This window comes from Syngnathus typhle, unplaced genomic scaffold, assembly GCF_033458585.1.
Source record: "Syngnathus typhle isolate RoL2023-S1 ecotype Sweden unplaced genomic scaffold, RoL_Styp_1.0 HiC_scaffold_38, whole genome shotgun sequence".
NCBI classification, from domain to species: domain Eukaryota; kingdom Metazoa; phylum Chordata; class Actinopteri; order Syngnathiformes; family Syngnathidae; genus Syngnathus; species Syngnathus typhle.
This window is the reverse complement of record NW_026871944.1, coordinates 613955-634438: the sequence shown is the minus strand read 5'-3', so window position 1 is coordinate 634438 and position 20484 is coordinate 613955.

Below are 20484 nucleotides of genomic sequence, written 5' to 3'. Positions count from 1 at the left end.
CATCGAAAAAAACGCTCTCGGGTGCTTTAGAGTGCCGAGTTATTCACTGCGCATGAAGAAATGACCACCTCCAACGTTTGGTTTATGTTTTATAAGCATTTTTAATTTCATTGCTTAAATCGCATTTTCTTGGCGAGCTGAGCACTTTTTCTGAATTGTGCCGCTCCCGTCACTCTGGTTAGGTTGGCATCGAAAAAAACGCTCACGGGTGCTTTAGAGTGCCGAGTTTATTACTGCGCATGAAGAAATGACCACCTCCAACGTTTGGTTTATGTTTTATAAGCATTTTTAATTTTATTGCTTAAATCGCATTTTCTCGGCGAGCTGAGCACTTTTTCTGAATTGTGCCGCTCCCGTCACTCTGGTTAGGTTGGCATCGAAAAAAACGCTCTCGGGTGCTTTAGAGTGCCGAGTTATTCACTGCGCATGAAGAAATGACCACCTCCAACGTTTGGTTTATGTTTTATAAGCATTTTTAATTTTATTGCTTAAATCGCATTTACTCGGCGAGCTGAGCACTTTTTCTGAATTGTGCCGCTCCCGTCACTCTGGTTAGGTTGGCATCGAAAAAAACGCTCTCGGGTGCTTTAGAGTGCCGAGTTTATCACTGCGCATGAAGAAATGACCACCTCCAACGTTTGGTTTATGTTTTATAAGCATTTTTAATTTTATTGCTTAAATCGCATTTTCTCGGCGAGCTGAGCACTTTTTCTGAATTGTGCCGCTCCCGTCACTCTGGTTAGGTTGGCATCGAAAAAAACGCTCTCGGGTGCTTTAGAGTGCCGAGTTATTCACTGCGCATGAAGAAATGACCACCTCCAACGTTTGGTTTATGTTTTATAAGCATTTTTAGTTTTATTGCTTAAATCGCATTTTCTCGGCGAGCTGAGCACTTTTTCTGAATTGTGCCGCTCCCGTCACTCTGGTTAGGTTGGCATCGAAAAAACCGCTCTCGGGTGCTTTAGAGTGCCGAGTTTATCACTGCACATGAAGAAATGACCACCTCCAACGTTTGGTTTATGTTTTATAAGCATTTTTAATTTTATTGCTTAAATCGCATTTTCTCGGCGAGCTGAGCACTTTTTCTGAATTGTGCCGCTCCCGTCACTCTGGTTAGGTTGGCATCGAAAAAAACGCTCACGGGTGCTTTAGAGTGCCGAGTTTATTACTGCGCATTAAGAAATGACCACCTCCAACGTTTGGTTTATGTTTTATAAGCATTTTTAATTTTATTGCTTAAATCGCATTTTCTCGGCGAGCTGAGCACTTTTTCTGAATTGTGCCGCTCCCGTCACTCTGGTTAGGTTGGCATCGAAAAAAACGCTCTCGGGTGCTTTAGAGTGCCGAGTTATTCACTGCGCATGAAGAAATGACCACCTCCAACGTTTGGTTTATGTTTTATAAGCATTTTTAATTTTATTGCTTAAATCGCATTTTCTCGGCGAGCTGAGCACTTTTTCTGAATTGTGCCGCTCCCGTCACTCTGGTTAGGTTGGCATCGAAAAAAATGCTCACGGGTGCTTTAGAGTGCCGAGTTTATTACTGCGCATTAAGAAATGACCACCTCCAACGTTTGGTTTATGTTTTATAAGCATTTTTATTTTTATTGCTTAAATCGCATTTTCTCGGCGAGCTGAGCACTTTTTCTGAATTGTGCCGCTCCCGTCACTCTGGTTAGGTTGGCATCGAAAAAAACGCTCTCGGGTGCTTTCGAGTGCCGAGTTATTCACTGCGCATGAAGAAATGACCACCTCCAACGTTTGGTTTATGTTTTATAAGCATTTTTAGTTTTATTGCTTAAATCGCATTTTCTCGGCGAGCTGAGCGCTTTTTCTGAATTGTGCCGCTCCCGTCACTCTGGTTAGGTTGGCATCGAAAAAAACCCTCTCGGGTGCTTTAGAGTGCCGAGTTTATAACTGCGCATGAAGAAATGACCACCTCCAACGTTTGGTTTATGTTTTATAAGCATTTTTAATTTTATTGCTTAAATCGCATTTTCTCGGCGAGCTGAGCACTTTTTCTGAATTGTGCCGCTCCCGTCACTCTGGTTAGGTTGGCATCGAAAAAAACGCTCACGGGTGCTTTAGAGTGCCAAGTTTATTACTGCGCATTAAGAAATGACCACCTCCAACGTTTGGTTTATGTTTTATAAGCATTTTTAATTTTATTGCTTAAATCGCATTTTCTCGGCGAGCTGAGCACTTTTTCTGAATTGTGCCGCTCCCGTCACTCTGGTTAGGTTGGCATCGAAAAAAACGCTCTCGGGTGCTTTAGAGTGCCGAGTTATTCACTGCGCATGAAGAAATGACCACCTCCAACGTTTGGTTTATGTTTTATAAGCATTTTTAATTTTATTGCTTAAATCGCATTTTCTCGGCGAGCTGAGCACTTTTTCTGAATTGTGCCGCTCCCGTCACTCTGGTTAGGTTGGCATCGAAAAAAACGCTCTCGGGTGCTTTAGAGTGCCGAGTTTATCACTGCGCATGAAGAAATTACCACCTCCAACGTTTGGTTTATGTTTTATAAGCATTTTTAATTTTATTGCTTAAATCGCATTTTCTCGGCGAGCTGAGCGCTTTTTCTGAATTGTGCCGCTCCCGTCACTCTGGTTAGGTTGGCATCGAAAAAAACGCTCTCGGGTGCTTTAGAGTGCCGAGTTTATCACTGCGCATGAAGAAATGACCACCTCCAACGTTTGGTTTATGTTTTTTAAGCATTTTTAATTTTATTGCTTAAATCGCATTTTCTCGGCGAGCTGAGCGCTTTTTCTGAATTGTGCCGCTCCCGTAACTCTGGTTAGGTTGGCATCGAAAAAAACGCTCTCGGGTGCTTTAGAGTGCCGAGTTTATCACTGCACATGAAGAAATGACCACCTCCAACGTTTGGTTTATGTTTTATAAGCATTTTTAATTTTATTGCTTAAATCGCATTTTCTCGGCGAGCTGAGCACTTTTTCTGAATTGTGCCGCTCCCGTCACTCTGGTTAGGTTGGCATCGAAAAAAACGCTCTCGGGTGCTTTAGAGTGCCGAGTTTATTACTGCGCATTAAGAAATGACCACCTCCAACGTTTGGTTTATGTTTTATAAGCATTTTTAATTTTATTGCTTAAATCGCATTTTCTCGGCGAGCTGAGCACTTTTTCTGAATTGTGCCGCTCCCGTCACTCTGGTTAGGTTGGCATCGAAAAAAACGATCACGGGTGCTTTAGAGTGCCGAGTTTATTACTGCGCATTAAGAAATGACCACCTCCAACGTTTGGTTTATGTTTTATAAGCATTTTTAATTTTATTGCTTAAATCGCATTTTCTCGGCGAGCTGAGCACTTTTTCTGAATTGTGCCGCTCCCGTCACTCTGGTTAGGTTGGCATCGAAAAAAACGCTCTCGGGTGCTTTAGAGTGCCGAGTTATTCACTGCGCATGAAGAAATGACCACCTCCAACGTTTGGTTTATGTTTTATAAGCATTTTTAGTTTTATTGCTTAAATCGCATTTTCTCGGCGAGCTGAGCACTTTTTCTGAATTGTGCCGCTCCCGTCACTCTGGTTAGGTTGGCATCGAAAAAAACCCTCTCGGGTGCTTTAGAGTGCCGAGTTTATCACTGCGCATGAAGAAATGACCACCTCCAACGTTTGGTTTATGTTTTATAAGCATTTTTAATTTTATTGCTTAAATCGCATTTTCTCGGCGAGCTGAGCACTTTTTCTGAATTGTGCCGCTCCCGTCACTCTGGTTAGGTTGGCATCGAAAAAAACGCTCACGGGTGCTTTAGAGTGCCGAGTTTATTACTGCGCATTAAGAAATGACCACCTCCAACGTTTGGTTTATGTTTTATAAGCATTTTTAATTTTATTGCTTAAATCGCATTTTCTCGGCGAGCTGAGCACTTTTTCTGAATTGTGCCGCTCCCGTCACTCTGGTTAGGTTGGCATCGAAAAAAACGCTCTCGGGTGCTTTAGAGTGCCGAGTTATTCACTGCGCATGAAGAAATGACCACCTCCAACGTTTGGTTTATGTTTTATAAGCATTTTTAATTTTATTGCTTAAATCGCATTTTCTTGGCGAGCTGAGCACTTTTTCTGAATTGTGCCGCTCCCGTCACTCTGGTTAGGTTGGCATCGAAAAAAACGCTCACGGGTGCTTTAGAGTGCCGAGTTTATTACTGCGCATGAAGAAATGACCACCTCCAACGTTTGGTTTATGTTTTATAAGCATTTTTAATTTTATTGCTTAAATCGCATTTTCTCGGCGAGCTGAGCACTTTTTCTGAATTGTGCCGCTCCCGTCACTCTGGTTAGGTTGGCATCGAAAAAAACGCTCTCGGGTGCTTTAGAGTGCCGAGTTATTCACTGCGCATGAAGAAATGACCACCTCCAACGTTTGGTTTATGTTTTATAAGCATTTTTAATTTTATTGCTTAAATCGCATTTACTCGGCGAGCTGAGCACTTTTTCTGAATTGTGCCGCTCCCGTCACTCTGGTTAGGTTGGCATCGAAAAAAACGCTCTCGGGTGCTTTAGAGTGCCGAGTTTATCACTGCGCATGAAGAAATGACCACCTCCAACGTTTGGTTTATGTTTTATAAGCATTTTTAATTTTATTGCTTAAATCGCATTTTCTCGGCGAGCTGAGCACTTTTTCTGAATTGTGCCGCTCCCGTCACTCTGGTTAGGTTGGCATCGAAAAAAACGCTCTCGGGTGCTTTAGAGTGCCGAGTTATTCACTGCGCATGAAGAAATGACCACCTCCAACGTTTGGTTTATGTTTTATAAGCATTTTTAGTTTTATTGCTTAAATCGCATTTTCTCGGCGAGCTGAGCACTTTTTCTGAATTGTGCCGCTCCCGTCACTCTGGTTAGGTTGGCATCGAAAAAACCGCTCTCGGGTGCTTTAGAGTGCCGAGTTTATCACTGCACATGAAGAAATGACCACCTCCAACGTTTGGTTTATGTTTTATAAGCATTTTTAATTTTATTGCTTAAATCGCATTTTCTCGGCGAGCTGAGCACTTTTTCTGAATTGTGCCGCTCCCGTCACTCTGGTTAGGTTGGCATCGAAAAAAACGCTCACGGGTGCTTTAGAGTGCCGAGTTTATTACTGCGCATTAAGAAATGACCACCTCCAACGTTTGGTTTATGTTTTATAAGCATTTTTAATTTTATTGCTTAAATCGCATTTTCTCGGCGAGCTGAGCACTTTTTCTGAATTGTGCCGCTCCCGTCACTCTGGTTAGGTTGGCATCGAAAAAAACGCTCTCGGGTGCTTTAGAGTGCCGAGTTATTCACTGCGCATGAAGAAATGACCACCTCCAACGTTTGGTTTATGTTTTATAAGCATTTTTAATTTTATTGCTTAAATCGCATTTTCTCGGCGAGCTGAGCACTTTTTCTGAATTGTGCCGCTCCCGTCACTCTGGTTAGGTTGGCATCGAAAAAAATGCTCACGGGTGCTTTAGAGTGCCGAGTTTATTACTGCGCATTAAGAAATGACCACCTCCAACGTTTGGTTTATGTTTTATAAGCATTTTTATTTTTATTGCTTAAATCGCATTTTCTCGGCGAGCTGAGCACTTTTTCTGAATTGTGCCGCTCCCGTCACTCTGGTTAGGTTGGCATCGAAAAAAACGCTCTCGGGTGCTTTAGAGTGCCGAGTTATTCACTGCGCATGAAGAAATGACCACCTCCAACGTTTGGTTTATGTTTTATAAGCATTTTTAATTTTATTGCTTAAATCGCATTTTCTCGGCGAGCTGAGCACTTTTTCTGAATTGTGCCGCTCCCGTCACTCTGGTTAGGTTGGCATCGAAAAAAACGCTCACGGGTGCTTTAGAGTGCCGAGTTTATCACTGCGCATGAAGAAATGACCACCTCCAACGTTTGGTTTATGTTTTATAAGCATTTTTAATTTTATTGCTTAAATCGCATTTTCTCGGCGAGCTGAGCACTTTTTCTGAATTGTGCCGCTCCCGTCACTCTGGTTAGGTTGGCATCGAAAAAAACGCTCTCGGGTGCTTTCGAGTGCCGAGTTATTCACTGCGCATGAAGAAATGACCACCTCCAACGTTTGGTTTATGTTTTATAAGCATTTTTAGTTTTATTGCTTAAATCGCATTTTCTCGGCGAGCTGAGCGCTTTTTCTGAATTGTGCCGCTCCCGTCACTCTGGTTAGGTTGGCATCGAAAAAAACCCTCTCGGGTGCTTTAGAGTGCCGAGTTTATAACTGCGCATGAAGAAATGACCACCTCCAACGTTTGGTTTATGTTTTATAAGCATTTTTAATTTTATTGCTTAAATCGCATTTTCTCGGCGAGCTGAGCACTTTTTCTGAATTGTGCCGCTCCCGTCACTCTGGTTAGGTTGGCATCGAAAAAAACGCTCACGGGTGCTTTAGAGTGCCGAGTTTATTACTGCGCATTAAGAAATGACCACCTCCAACGTTTGGTTTATGTTTTATAAGCATTTTTAATTTTATTGCTTAAATCGCATTTTCTCGGCGAGCTGAGCACTTTTTCTGAATTGTGCCGCTCCCGTCACTCTGGTTAGGTTGGCATCGAAAAAAACGCTCTCGGGTGCTTTAGAGTGCCGAGTTATTCACTGCGCATGAAGAAATGACCACCTCCAACGTTTGGTTTATGTTTTATAAGCATTTTTAATTTTATTGCTTAAATCGCATTTTCTTGGCGAGCTGAGCACTTTTTCTGAATTGTGCCGCTCCCGTCACTCTGGTTAGGTTGGCATCGAAAAAAACGCTCACGGGTGCTTTAGAGTGCCGAGTTTATTACTGCGCATGAAGAAATGACCACCTCCAACGTTTGGTTTATGTTTTATAAGCATTTTTAATTTTATTGCTTAAATCGCATTTTCTCGGCGAGCTGAGCACTTTTTCTGAATTGTGCCGCTCCCGTCACTCTGGTTAGGTTGGCATCGAAAAAAACGCTCTCGGGTGCTTTAGAGTGCCGAGTTATTCACTGCGCATGAAGAAATGACCACCTCCAACGTTTGGTTTATGTTTTATAAGCATTTTTAATTTTATTGCTTAAATCGCATTTTCTCGGCGAGCTGAGCACTTTTTCTGAATTGTGCCGCTCCCGTCACTCTGGTTAGGTTGGCATCGAAAAAAACGCTCTCGGGTGCTTTAGAGTGCCGAGTTTATCACTGCGCATGAAGAAATGACCACCTCCAACGTTTGGTTTATGTTTTATAAGCATTTTTAATTTTATTGCTTAAATCGCATTTTCTCGGCGAGCTGAGCACTTTTTCTGAATTGTGCCGCTCCCGTCACTCTGGTTAGGTTGGCATCGAAAAAAACGCTCTCGGGTGCTTTAGAGTGCCGAGTTATTCACTGCGCATGAAGAAATGACCACCTCCAACGTTTGGTTTATGTTTTATAAGCATTTTTAGTTTTATTGCTTAAATCGCATTTTCTCGGCGAGCTGAGCACTTTTTCTGAATTGTGCCGCTCCCGTCACTCTGGTTAGGTTGGCATCGAAAAAACCGCTCTCGGGTGCTTTAGAGTGCCGAGTTTATCACTGCACATGAAGAAATGACCACCTCCAACGTTTGGTTTATGTTTTATAAGCATTTTTAATTTTATTGCTTAAATCGCATTTTCTCGGCGAGCTGAGCACTTTTTCTGAATTGTGCCGCTCCCGTCACTCTGGTTAGGTTGGCATCGAAAAAAACGCTCACGGGTGCTTTAGAGTGCCGAGTTTATTACTGCGCATTAAGAAATGACCACCTCCAACGTTTGGTTTATGTTTTATAAGCATTTTTAATTTTATTGCTTAAATCGCATTTTCTCGGCGAGCTGAGCACTTTTTCTGAATTGTGCCGCTCCCGTCACTCTGGTTAGGTTGGCATCGAAAAAAACGCTCTCGGGTGCTTTAGAGTGCCGAGTTATTCACTGCGCATGAAGAAATGACCACCTCCAACGTTTGGTTTATGTTTTATAAGCATTTTTAATTTTATTGCTTAAATCGCATTTTCTCGGCGAGCTGAGCACTTTTTCTGAATTGTGCCGCTCCCGTCACTCTGGTTAGGTTGGCATCGAAAAAAACGCTCACGGGTGCTTTAGAGTGCCGAGTTTATTACTGCGCATTAAGAAATGACCACCTCCAACGTTTGGTTTATGTTTTATAAGCATTTTTATTTTTATTGCTTAAATCGCATTTTCTCGGCGAGCTGAGCACTTTTTCTGAATTGTGCCGCTCCCGTCACTCTGGTTAGGTTGGCATCGAAAAAAACGCTCTCGGGTGCTTTAGAGTGCCGAGTTATTCACTGCGCATGAAGAAATGACCACCTCCAACGTTTGGTTTATGTTTTATAAGCATTTTTAATTTTATTGCTTAAATCGCATTTTCTCGGCGAGCTGAGCACTTTTTCTGAATTGTGCCGCTCCCGTCACTCTGGTTAGGTTGGCATCGAAAAAAACGCTCACGGGTGCTTTAGAGTGCCGAGTTTATCACTGCGCATGAAGAAATGACCACCTCCAACGTTTGGTTTATGTTTTATAAGCATTTTTAATTTTATTGCTTAAATCGCATTTTCTCGGCGAGCTGAGCACTTTTTCTGAATTGTGCCGCTCCCGTCACTCTGGTTAGGTTGGCATCGAAAAAAACGCTCTCGGGTGCTTTCGAGTGCCGAGTTATTCACTGCGCATGAAGAAATGACCACCTCCAACGTTTGGTTTATGTTTTATAAGCATTTTTAGTTTTATTGCTTAAATCGCATTTTCTCGGCGAGCTGAGCACTTTTTCTGAATTGTGCCGCTCCCGTCACTCTGGTTAGGTTGGCATCGAAAAAAACCCTCTCGGGTGCTTTAGAGTGCCGAGTTTATCACTGCGCATGAAGAAATGACCACCTCCAACGTTTGGTTTATGTTTTATAAGCATTTTTAATTTTATTGCTTAAATCGCATTTTCTCGGCGAGCTGAGCACTTTTTCTGAATTGTGCCGCTCCCGTCACTCTGGTTAGGTTGGCATCGAAAAAAACGCTCACGGGTGCTTTAGAGTGCCGAGTTTATTACTGCGCATTAAGAAATGACCACCTCCAACGTTTGGTTTATGTTTTATAAGCATTTTTAATTTTATTGCTTAAATCGCATTTTCTCGGCGAGCTGAGCACTTTTTCTGAATTGTGCCGCTCCCGTCACTCTGGTTAGGTTGGCATCGAAAAAAACGCTCTCGGGTGCTTTAGAGTGCCGAGTTATTCACTGCGCATGAAGAAATGACCACCTCCAACGTTTGGTTTATGTTTTATAAGTATTTTTAATTTTATTGCTTAAATCGCATTTTCTTGGCGAGCTGAGCACTTTTTCTGAATTGTGCCGCTCCCGTCACTCTGGTTAGGTTGGCATCGAAAAAAACGCTCACGGGTGCTTTAGAGTGCCGAGTTTATTACTGCGCATGAAGAAATGACCACCTCCAACGTTTGGTTTATGTTTTATAAGCATTTTTAATTTTATTGCTTAAATCGCATTTTCTCGGCGAGCTGAGCACTTTTTCTGAATTGTGCCGCTCCCGTCACTCTGGTTAGGTTGGCATCGAAAAAAACGCTCTCGGGTGCTTTAGAGTGCCGAGTTATTCACTGCGCATGAAGAAATGACCACCTCCAACGTTTGGTTTATGTTTTATAAGCATTTTTAATTTTATTGCTTAAATCGCATTTTCTCGGCGAGCTGAGCACTTTTTCTGAATTGTGCCGCTCCCGTCACTCTGGTTAGGTTGGCATCGAAAAAAACGCTCTCGGGTGCTTTAGAGTGCCGAGTTTATCACTGCGCATGAAGAAATGACCACCTCCAACGTTTGGTTTATGTTTTATAAGCATTTTTAATTTTATTGCTTAAATCGCATTTTCTCGGCGAGCTGAGCACTTTTTCTGAATTGTGCCGCTCCCGTCACTCTGGTTAGGTTGGCATCGAAAAAAACGCTCTCGGGTGCTTTAGAGTGCCGAGTTATTCACTGCGCATGAAGAAATGACCACCTCCAACGTTTGGTTTATGTTTTATAAGCATTTTTAGTTTTATTGCTTAAATCGCATTTTCTCGGCGAGCTGAGCACTTTTTCTGAATTGTGCCGCTCCCGTCACTCTGGTTAGGTTGGCATCGAAAAAACCGCTCTCGGGTGCTTTAGAGTGCCGAGTTTATCACTGCACATGAAGAAATGACCACCTCCAACGTTTGGTTTATGTTTTATAAGCATTTTTAATTTTATTGCTTAAATCGCATTTTCTCGGCGAGCTGAGCACTTTTTCTGAATTGTGCCGCTCCCGTCACTCTGGTTAGGTTGGCATAGAAAAAAACGCTCACGGGTGCTTTAGAGTGCCGAGTTTATTACTGCGCATTAAGAAATGACCACCTCCAACGTTTGGTTTATGTTTTATAAGCATTTTTAATTTTATTGCTTAAATCGCATTTTCTCGGCGAGCTGAGCACTTTTTCTGAATTGTGCCGCTCCCGTCACTCTGGTTAGGTTGGCATCGAAAAAAACGCTCTCGGGTGCTTTAGAGTGCCGAGTTATTCACTGCGCATGAAGAAATGACCACCTCCAACGTTTGGTTTATGTTTTATAAGCATTTTTAATTTTATTGCTTAAATCGCATTTTCTCGGCGAGCTGAGCACTTTTTCTGAATTGTGCCGCTCCCGTCACTCTGGTTAGGTTGGCATCGAAAAAAACGCTCACGGGTGCTTTAGAGTGCCGAGTTTATTACTGCACATTAAGAAATGACCACCTCCAACGTTTGGTTTATGTTTTATAAGCATTTTTATTTTTATTGCTTAAATCGCATTTTCTCGGCGAGCTGAGCACTTTTTCTGAATTGTGCCGCTCCCGTCACTCTGGTTAGGTTGGCATCGAAAAAAACGCTCTCGGGTGCTTTAGAGTGCCGAGTTATTCACTGCGCATGAAGAAATGACCACCTCCAACGTTTGGTTTATGTTTTATAAGCATTTTAAATTGTATTGCTTAAATCGCATTTTCTCGGCGAGCTGAGCGCTTTTTCTGAATTGTGCCGCTCCCGTCACTCTGGTTAGGTTGGCATCGAAAAAAACGCTCTCGGGTGCTTTAGAGTGCCGAGTTTATCACTGCGCATGAAGAAATGACCACCTCCAACGTTTGGTTTATGTTTTATAAGCATTTTTAATTTTATTGCTTAAATCGCATTTTCTCGGCGAGCTGAGCGCTTTTTCTGAATTGTGCCGCTCCCGTCACTCTGGTTAGGTTGGCATCGAAAAAAACGCTCTCGGGTGCTTTAGAGTGCCGAGTTTATCACTGCGCATGAAGAAATGACCACCTCCAACGTTTGGTTTATGTTTTATAAGCATTTTAAATTTTATTGCTTAAATCGCATTTTCTCGGCGAGCTGAGCGCTTTTTCTGAATTGTGCCGCTCCCGTCACTCTGGTTAGGTTGGCATCGAAAAAAACGCTCTCGGGTGCTTTAGAGTGCCGAGTTTATCACTGCGCATGAAGAAATGACCACCTCCAACGTTTGGTTTATGTTTTATAAGCATTTTTAATTTTATTGCTTAAATCGCATTTTCTCGGCGAGCTGAGCACTTTTTCTGAATTGTGCCGCTCCCGTCACACTGGTTAGGTTGGCATCGAAAAAAACGCTCTCGGGTGCTTTAGAGTGCCGAGTTTATTACTGCGCATTAAGAAAAGACCACCTCCAACGTTTGGTTTATGTTTTATAAGCATTTTTAATTTTATTGCTTAAATCGCATTTTCTCGGCGAGCTGAGCACTTTTTCTGAATTGTGCCGCTCCCGTCACTCTGGTTAGGTTGGCATCGAAAAAAACGCTCTCGGGTGCTTTAGAGTGCCGAGTTATTCACTGCGCATGAAGAAATGACCACCTCCAACGTTTGGTTTATGTTTTATAAGCATTTTTAATTTTATTGCTTAAATCGCATTTTCTCGGCGAGCTGAGCACTTTTTCTGAATTGTGCCGCTCCCGTCACTCTGGTTAGGTTGGCATCGAAAAAAACGCTCTCGGGTGCTTTAGAGTGCCGAGTTTATCACTGCGCATGAAGAAATGACCACCTCCAACGTTTGGTTTATGTTTTATAAGCATTTTTAATTTTATTGCTTAAATCGCATTTTCTCGGCGAGCTGAGCGCTTTTTCTGAATTGTGCCGCTCCCGTCACTCTGGTTAGGTTGGCATCGAAAAAAACGCTCTCGGGTGCTTTAGAGTGCCGAGTTTATTACTGCGCATTAAGAAATGACCACCTCCAACGTTTGGTTTATGTTTTATAAGCATTTTTAATTTTATTGCTTAAATCGCATTTTCTCGGCGAGCTGAGCACTTTTTCTGAATTGTGCCGCTCCCGTCACTCTGGTTAGGTTGGCATCGAAAAAAACGATCACGGGTGCTTTAGAGTGCCGAGTTTATTACTGCGCATTAAGAAATGACCACCTCCAACGTTTGGTTTATGTTTTATAAGCATTTTTAATTTTATTGCTTAAATCGCATTTTCTCGGCGAGCTGAGCACTTTTTCTGAATTGTGCCGCTCCCGTCACTCTGGTTAGGTTGGCATCGAAAAAAACGCTCTCGGGTGCTTTAGAGTGCCGAGTTATTCACTGCGCATGAAGAAATGACCACCTCCAACGTTTGGTTTATGTTTTATAAGCATTTTTAGTTTTATTGCTTAAATCGCATTTTCTCGGCGAGCTGAGCACTTTTTCTGAATTGTGCCGCTCCCGTCACTCTGGTTAGGTTGGCATCGAAAAAAACCCTCTCGGGTGCTTTAGAGTGCCGAGTTTATCACTGCGCATGAAGAAATGACCACCTCCAACGTTTGGTTTATGTTTTATAAGCATTTTTAATTTTATTGCTTAAATCGCATTTTCTCGGCGAGCTGAGCACTTTTTCTGAATTGTGCCGCTCCCGTCACTCTGGTTAGGTTGGCATCGAAAAAAACGCTCACGGGTGCTTTAGAGTGCCGAGTTTATTACTGCGCATTAAGAAATGACCACCTCCAACGTTTGGTTTATGTTTTATAAGCATTTTTAATTTTATTGCTTAAATCGCATTTTCTCGGCGAGCTGAGCACTTTTTCTGAATTGTGCCGCTCCCGTCACTCTGGTTAGGTTGGCATCGAAAAAAACGCTCTCGGGTGCTTTAGAGTGCCGAGTTATTCACTGCGCATGAAGAAATGACCACCTCCAACGTTTGGTTTATGTTTTATAAGCATTTTTAATTTTATTGCTTAAATCGCATTTTCTTGGCGAGCTGAGCACTTTTTCTGAATTGTGCCGCTCCCGTCACTCTGGTTAGGTTGGCATCGAAAAAAACGCTCACGGGTGCTTTAGAGTGCCGAGTTTATTACTGCGCATGAAGAAATGACCACCTCCAACGTTTGGTTTATGTTTTATAAGCATTTTTAATTTTATTGCTTAAATCGCATTTTCTCGGCGAGCTGAGCACTTTTTCTGAATTGTGCCGCTCCCGTCACTCTGGTTAGGTTGGCATCGAAAAAAACGCTCTCGGGTGCTTTAGAGTGCCGAGTTATTCACTGCGCATGAAGAAATGACCACCTCCAACGTTTGGTTTATGTTTTATAAGCATTTTTAATTTTATTGCTTAAATCGCATTTACTCGGCGAGCTGAGCACTTTTTCTGAATTGTGCCGCTCCCGTCACTCTGGTTAGGTTGGCATCGAAAAAAACGCTCTCGGGTGCTTTAGAGTGCCGAGTTTATCACTGCGCATGAAGAAATGACCACCTCCAACGTTTGGTTTATGTTTTATAAGCATTTTTAATTTTATTGCTTAAATCGCATTTTCTCGGCGAGCTGAGCACTTTTTCTGAATTGTGCCGCTCCCGTCACTCTGGTTAGGTTGGCATCGAAAAAAACGCTCTCGGGTGCTTTAGAGTGCCGAGTTATTCACTGCGCATGAAGAAATGACCACCTCCAACGTTTGGTTTATGTTTTATAAGCATTTTTAGTTTTATTGCTTAAATCGCATTTTCTCGGCGAGCTGAGCACTTTTTCTGAATTGTGCCGCTCCCGTCACTCTGGTTAGGTTGGCATCGAAAAAACCGCTCTCGGGTGCTTTAGAGTGCCGAGTTTATCACTGCACATGAAGAAATGACCACCTCCAACGTTTGGTTTATGTTTTATAAGCATTTTTAATTTTATTGCTTAAATCGCATTTTCTCGGCGAGCTGAGCACTTTTTCTGAATTGTGCCGCTCCCGTCACTCTGGTTAGGTTGGCATCGAAAAAAACGCTCACGGGTGCTTTAGAGTGCCGAGTTTATTACTGCGCATTAAGAAATGACCACCTCCAACGTTTGGTTTATGTTTTATAAGCATTTTTAATTTTATTGCTTAAATCGCATTTTCTCGGCGAGCTGAGCACTTTTTCTGAATTGTGCCGCTCCCGTCACTCTGGTTAGGTTGGCATCGAAAAAAACGCTCTCGGGTGCTTTAGAGTGCCGAGTTATTCACTGCGCATGAAGAAATGACCACCTCCAACGTTTGGTTTATGTTTTATAAGCATTTTTAATTTTATTGCTTAAATCGCATTTTCTCGGCGAGCTGAGCACTTTTTCTGAATTGTGCCGCTCCCGTCACTCTGGTTAGGTTGGCATCGAAAAAAATGCTCACGGGTGCTTTAGAGTGCCGAGTTTATTACTGCGCATTAAGAAATGACCACCTCCAACGTTTGGTTTATGTTTTATAAGCATTTTTATTTTTATTGCTTAAATCGCATTTTCTCGGCGAGCTGAGCACTTTTTCTGAATTGTGCCGCTCCCGTCACTCTGGTTAGGTTGGCATCGAAAAAAACGCTCTCGGGTGCTTTAGAGTGCCGAGTTATTCACTGCGCATGAAGAAATGACCACCTCCAACGTTTGGTTTATGTTTTATAAGCATTTTTAATTTTATTGCTTAAATCGCATTTTCTCGGCGAGCTGAGCACTTTTTCTGAATTGTGCCGCTCCCGTCACTCTGGTTAGGTTGGCATCGAAAAAAACGCTCACGGGTGCTTTAGAGTGCCGAGTTTATCACTGCGCATGAAGAAATGACCACCTCCAACGTTTGGTTTATGTTTTATAAGCATTTTTAATTTTATTGCTTAAATCGCATTTTCTCGGCGAGCTGAGCACTTTTTCTGAATTGTGCCGCTCCCGTCACTCTGGTTAGGTTGGCATCGAAAAAAACGCTCTCGGGTGCTTTCGAGTGCCGAGTTATTCACTGCGCATGAAGAAATGACCACCTCCAACGTTTGGTTTATGTTTTATAAGCATTTTTAGTTTTATTGCTTAAATCGCATTTTCTCGGCGAGCTGAGCGCTTTTTCTGAATTGTGCCGCTCCCGTCACTCTGGTTAGGTTGGCATCGAAAAAAACCCTCTCGGGTGCTTTAGAGTGCCGAGTTTATAACTGCGCATGAAGAAATGACCACCTCCAACGTTTGGTTTATGTTTTATAAGCATTTTTAATTTTATTGCTTAAATCGCATTTTCTCGGCGAGCTGAGCACTTTTTCTGAATTGTGCCGCTCCCGTCACTCTGGTTAGGTTGGCATCGAAAAAAACGCTCACGGGTGCTTTAGAGTGCCAAGTTTATTACTGCGCATTAAGAAATGACCACCTCCAACGTTTGGTTTATGTTTTATAAGCATTTTTAATTTTATTGCTTAAATCGCATTTTCTCGGCGAGCTGAGCACTTTTTCTGAATTGTGCCGCTCCCGTCACTCTGGTTAGGTTGGCATCGAAAAAAACGCTCTCGGGTGCTTTAGAGTGCCGAGTTATTCACTGCGCATGAAGAAATGACCACCTCCAACGTTTGGTTTATGTTTTATAAGCATTTTTAATTTTATTGCTTAAATCGCATTTTCTCGGCGAGCTGAGCACTTTTTCTGAATTGTGCCGCTCCCGTCACTCTGGTTAGGTTGGCATCGAAAAAAACGCTCTCGGGTGCTTTAGAGTGCCGAGTTTATCACTGCGCATGAAGAAATTACCACCTCCAACGTTTGGTTTATGTTTTATAAGCATTTTTAATTTTATTGCTTAAATCGCATTTTCTCGGCGAGCTGAGCGCTTTTTCTGAATTGTGCCGCTCCCGTCACTCTGGTTAGGTTGGCATCGAAAAAAACGCTCTCGGGTGCTTTAGAGTGCCGAGTTTATCACTGCGCATGAAGAAATGACCACCTCCAACGTTTGGTTTATGTTTTTTAAGCATTTTTAATTTTATTGCTTAAATCGCATTTTCTCGGCGAGCTGAGCGCTTTTTCTGAATTGTGCCGCTCCCGTAACTCTGGTTAGGTTGGCATCGAAAAAAACGCTCTCGGGTGCTTTAGAGTGCCGAGTTTATCACTGCACATGAAGAAATGACCACCTCCAACGTTTGGTTTATGTTTTATAAGCATTTTTAATTTTATTGCTTAAATCGCATTTTCTCGGCGAGCTGAGCACTTTTTCTGAATTGTGCCGCTCCCGTCACTCTGGTTAGGTTGGCATCGAAAAAAACGCTCTCGGGTGCTTTAGAGTGCCGAGTTTATTACTGCGCATTAAGAAATGACCACCTCCAACGTTTGGTTTATGTTTTATAAGCATTTTTAATTTTATTGCTTAAATCGCATTTTCTCGGCGAGCTGAGCACTTTTTCTGAATTGTGCCGCTCCCGTCACTCTGGTTAGGTTGGCATCGAAAAAAACGATCACGGGTGCTTTAGAGTGCCGAGTTTATTACTGCGCATTAAGAAATGACCACCTCCAACGTTTGGTTTATGTTTTATAAGCATTTTTAATTTTATTGCTTAAATCGCATTTTCTCGGCGAGCTGAGCACTTTTTCTGAATTGTGCCGCTCCCGTCACTCTGGTTAGGTTGGCATCGAAAAAAACGCTCTCGGGTGCTTTAGAGTGCCGAGTTATTCACTGCGCATGAAGAAATGACCACCTCCAACGTTTGGTTTATGTTTTATAAGCATTTTTAGTTTTATTGCTTAAATCGCATTTTCTCGGCGAGCTGAGCACTTTTTCTGAATTGTGCCGCTCCCGTCACTCTGGTTAGGTTGGCATCGAAAAAAACCCTCTCGGGTGCTTTAGAGTGCCGAGTTTATCACTGCGCATGAAGAAATGACCACCTCCAACGTTTGGTTTATGTTTTATAAGCATTTTTAATTTTATTGCTTAAATCGCATTTTCTCGGCGAGCTGAGCACTTTTTCTGAATTGTGCCGCTCCCGTCACTCTGGTTAGGTTGGCATCGAAAAAAACGCTCACGGGTGCTTTAGAGTGCCGAGTTTATTACTGCGCATTAAGAAATGACCACCTCCAACGTTTGGTTTATGTTTTATAAGCATTTTTAATTTTATTGCTTAAATCGCATTTTCTCGGCGAGCTGAGCACTTTTTCTGAATTGTGCCGCTCCCGTCACTCTGGTTAGGTTGGCATCGAAAAAAACGCTCTCGGGTGCTTTAGAGTGCCGAGTTATTCACTGCGCATGAAGAAATGACCACCTCCAACGTTTGGTTTATGTTTTATAAGCATTTTTAATTTTATTGCTTAAATCGCATTTTCTTGGCGAGCTGAGCACTTTTTCTGAATTGTGCCGCTCCCGTCACTCTGGTTAGGTTGGCATCGAAAAAAACGCTCACGGGTGCTTTAGAGTGCCGAGTTTATTACTGCGCATGAAGAAATGACCACCTCCAACGTTTGGTTTATGTTTTATAAGCATTTTTAATTTTATTGCTTAAATCGCATTTTCTCGGCGAGCTGAGCACTTTTTCTGAATTGTGCCGCTCCCGTCACTCTGGTTAGGTTGGCATCGAAAAAAACGCTCTCGGGTGCTTTAGAGTGCCGAGTTATTCACTGCGCATGAAGAAATGACCACCTCCAACGTTTGGTTTATGTTTTATAAGCATTTTTAATTTTATTGCTTAAATCGCATTTACTCGGCGAGCTGAGCACTTTTTCTGAATTGTGCCGCTCCCGTCACTCTGGTTAGGTTGGCATCGAAAAAAACGCTCTCGGGTGCTTTAGAGTGCCGAGTTTATCACTGCGCATGAAGAAATGACCACCTCCAACGTTTGGTTTATGTTTTATAAGCATTTTTAATTTTATTGCTTAAATCGCATTTTCTCGGCGAGCTGAGCACTTTTTCTGAATTGTGCCGCTCCCGTCACTCTGGTTAGGTTGGCATCGAAAAAAACGCTCTCGGGTGCTTTAGAGTGCCGAGTTATTCACTGCGCATGAAGAAATGACCACCTCCAACGTTTGGTTTATGTTTTATAAGCATTTTTAGTTTTATTGCTTAAATCGCATTTTCTCGGCGAGCTGAGCACTTTTTCTGAATTGTGCCGCTCCCGTCACTCTGGTTAGGTTGGCATCGAAAAAACCGCTCTCGGGTGCTTTAGAGTGCCGAGTTTATCACTGCACATGAAGAAATGACCACCTCCAACGTTTGGTTTATGTTTTATAAGCATTTTTAATTTTATTGCTTAAATCGCATTTTCTCGGCGAGCTGAGCAATTTTTCTGAATTGTGCCGCTCCCGTCACTCTGGTTAGGTTGGCATCGAAAAAAACGCTCACGGGTGCTTTAGAGTGCCGAGTTTATTACTGCGCATTAAGAAATGACCACCTCCAACGTTTGGTTTATGTTTTATAAGCATTTTTAATTTTATTGCTTAAATCGCATTTTCTCGGCGAGCTGAGCACTTTTTCTGAATTGTGCCGCTCCCGTCACTCTGGTTAGGTTGGCATCGAAAAAAACGCTCTCGGGTGCTTTAGAGTGCCGAGTTATTCACTGCGCATGAAGAAATGACCACCTCCAACGTTTGGTTTATGTTTTATAAGCATTTTTAATTTTATTGCTTAAATCGCATTTTCTCGGCGAGCTGAGCACTTTTTCTGAATTGTGCCGCTCCCGTCACTCTGGTTAGGTTGGCATCGAAAAAAATGCTCACGGGTGCTTTAGAGTGCCGAGTTTATTACTGCGCATTAAGAAATGACCACCTCCAACGTTTGGTTTATGTTTTATAAGCATTTTTATTTTTATTGCTTAAATCGCATTTTCTCGGCGAGCTGAGCACTTTTTCTGAATTGTGCCGCTCCCGTCACTCTGGTTAGGTTGGCATCGAAAAAAACGCTCTCGGGTGCTTTAGAGTGCCGAGTTATTCACTGCGCATGAAGAAATGACCACCTCCAACGTTTGGTTTATGTTTTATAAGCATTTTTAATTTTATTGCTTAAATCGCATTTTCTCGGCGAGCTGAGCACTTTTTCTGAATTGTGCCGCTCCCGTCACTCTGGTTAGGTTGGCATCGAAAAAAACGCTCACGGGTGCTTTAGAGTGCCGAGTTTATCACTGCGCATGAAGAAATGACCACCTCCAACGTTTGGTTTATGTTTTATAAGCATTTTTAATTTTATTGCTTAAATCGCATTTTCTCGGCGAGCTGAGCACTTTTTCTGAATTGTGCCGCTCCCGTCACTCTGGTTAGGTTGGCATCGAAAAAAACGCTCTCGGGTGCTTTCGAGTGCCGAGTTATTCACTGCGCATGAAGAAATGACCACCTCCAACGTTTGGTTTATGTTTTATAAGCATTTTTAGTTTTATTGCATAAATCGCATTTTCTCGGCGAGCTGAGCGCTTTTTCTGAATTGTGCCGCTCCCGTCACTCTGGTTAGGTTGGCATCGAAAAAAACCCTCTCGGGTGCTTTAGAGTGCCGAGTTTATAACTGCGCATGAAGAAATGACCACCTCCAACGTTTGGTTTATGTTTTATAAGCATTTTTAATTTTATTGCTTAAATCGCATTTTCTCGGCGAGCTGAGCACTTTTTCTGAATTGTGCCGCTCCCGTCACTCTGGTTAGGTTGGCATCGAAAAAAACGCTCACGGGTGCTTTAGAGTGCCGAGTTTATTACTGCGCATTAAGAAATGACCACCTCCAACGTTTGGTTTATGATTTATAAGCATTTTTAATTTTATTGCTTAAATCGCATTTTCTCGGCGAGCTGAGCACTTTTTCTGAATTGTGCCGCTCCCGTCACTCTGGTTAGGTTGGCATCGAAAAAAACGCTCTCGGGTGCTTTAGAGTGCCGAGTTATTCACTGCGCATGAAGAAATGACCACCTCCAACGTTTGGTTTATGTTTTATAAGCATTTTTAATTTTATTGCTTAAATCGCATTTTCTTGGCGAGCTGAGCACTTTTTCTGAATTGTGCCGCTCCCGTCACTCTGGTTAGGTTGGCATCGAAAAAAACGCTCACGGGTGCTTTAGAGTGCCGAGTTTATTACTGCGCATGAAGAAATGACCACCTCCAACGTTTGGTTTATGTTTTATAAGCATTTTTAATTTTATTGCTTAAATCGCATTTTCTCGGCGAGCTGAGCACTTTTTCTGAATTGTGCCGCTCCCGTCACTCTGGTTAGGTTGGCATCGAAAAAAACGCTCTCGGGTGCTTTAGAGTGCCGAGTTATTCACTGCGCATGAAGAAATGACCACCTCCAACGTTTGGTTTATGTTTTATAAGCATTT